A 2225-nucleotide genomic window follows, 5' to 3' on the forward strand; every position below is an offset into this window, starting at 1 on the left:
ATATATTTTTTTTATTATTTTTTTTTTTAATTTATCTTTTATGATTAGCCACGGAAAAAACCGTGGCTAAATAACCTGCCAATATTAGCCACGAAAAAAATTGTGGCAAAATTATACTTATTGGTTACATTGTTATCATTTAGCCACGGTTTGGAGTGTGGCTAAAGTGGTGAAAACCGTGGCTATTCAAATGTCTCCACGGGTCACAAAACCGTGGCTAACAGACCAAAAACCGTGGCTAACTAAAAATGCGTCGCCCTTGTTAGCCACGGATACCCATTCGTTGCTAACGCTTCATCGCCACGGTTTTTCTTGATTTTAGCCACGGTTTTTTCCGTGGCTAATCACCGTGTTTCTGGTAGTGTATAAGCTTAAGCAAGCAAGCAGGCAATGGAACATTAAACTCACTCAGACTCTTGTGGATGCTGGTTATAAGCAATTTTTTTTATGATCATTCACTTTTTATCAAGAAACAATCTGAAAGCTTCACTACCATTCTAGTATATGTTGATGACTTGGTTTTAACTGGGAATAACATTGGTGAAATCAATTCCATCAAGCAAAATTTGGATGACAAATTCAAAATAAAGGATCTTGGTGATCTCAAATACTTCTTGGGAATGAAAGTAGCACACTCTAACTCTAAAATTCACATTTATCAGCAGAAGTACACCATGGACCTTCTCAGAAATTTTGGTTATCTAGATTGCAAGTCTCTCTCTATCCCATTTGATTATAGTCAGAAACTCTCAAAGGAATCAGATACTATTTTAACAGACAATACTGTTTACAGACAGCTCATCGGCTGACTCCTTTACCTCACAAACACTAGACCCAATATCTCTTATGCTGTGGGACGTTTGAGCCAATTTTTGGACTATGCAACCACTTCTCACCTACAGGCTGCTTTTTGCGTACTCCGATATTTAAAAGGCCGACCTGTAACTGGTCTCTTCTTCTCCTCTACTTCTAATCTACATCTCACTGGATTTGCCGACGCTGATTAGGCTACCTGTACCGATACTCGTCGCTTCGTTTCCACTTATTGTTTCATGCTTGGAAACTCTCTCATTAGCTGGAAGAGTAAGAAGCAAACCACAGTTGCCAAGTCCTCAGCTGAATATAAGTCTATTGCCACTTGTGAAACTAGTTGGTTATCTTTCTCAATGGATTTCATTGGTTTGCCGCTTCAAAAGTCTATCACTCTATTATGTGATAACCAGTCAGACATCCACATTGCCAATAATCCCATCTTTCATGAAAGAACCAAACACATTGAAGTGGACTGCCACATTGTTCGTGAAAAGTATTTGTCTGGTCACATTCATCTTATGCCAATTCGTTCCAAGGATCAACTTGTTGATTTTTTTTATCAATGATAGGCTTACCATTGTAATTATTTTTTAGGATTGTTAGATTTACACAATTCTAGCTTGCAGGAAGGTGTTACCTATATTATTTCTTTATCAATGATAGGCTTACCATTGTAATTATTTTTTAGTGAGAATACATAAAGAGTGCATAGTATATAAGGTGTAATAACTCAACAAATATTTTCTAAGGGGATTTTTCATTCTCTTCAACAATGAGAAGAACTTATTTTTCTCCTTCTCTTAATCCCTTTTGATTCATCAAACCATCAACAGCTTGAACAGTTTAAAACATGAGATTTTCTTCATGGTGCGGTGAGCGTGGAACAGCATTCTAACTTTGAGTGTTCGTCGAAATCTTCTGAGTTAGTGTGATTTTGCTTAATTCCAACTACTATATTCAATGTTTTTTGATGAACCAGAGGGGATTAAGAGAGGGAAAATTCCAACTACTATATTCAAGGTTTTTTGATGAACCAGAAGGATTAAGAGAGGGAGAAAAATAAGTTCTTCTCATTGTTGAAGAGAATGAAAAATCCTCTTAAAAAATATTTGTTGAGTTATTACACGTTATATACTATGTACTCTTTATGTACTCTTACTAACAAATAATTATAATGGTAAGCCTATTATTGATAAAGAAATAATTTAGCTAACAGACATGTTGAGCAACGACAACTCTAGTTTAAAAAAATTTTGAATTAAAATCCTTTCCATTATCATTGCTTTGAAAGCCAAGAAGTATTTGAAAAGTTTTATTACTTTGAAATGTTTTCAACGGATCTAATTTCATTGTTAAGAGGAATGAAAATAATTTTTGAGAGAATAAAAAAAAAAAGAGAAAGTGATTAAAAA

The sequence above is a fragment of the Arachis ipaensis genome, chromosome B09, assembly GCF_000816755.2.
Source record: "Arachis ipaensis cultivar K30076 chromosome B09, Araip1.1, whole genome shotgun sequence".
NCBI lineage: Eukaryota > Viridiplantae > Streptophyta > Magnoliopsida > Fabales > Fabaceae > Arachis > Arachis ipaensis.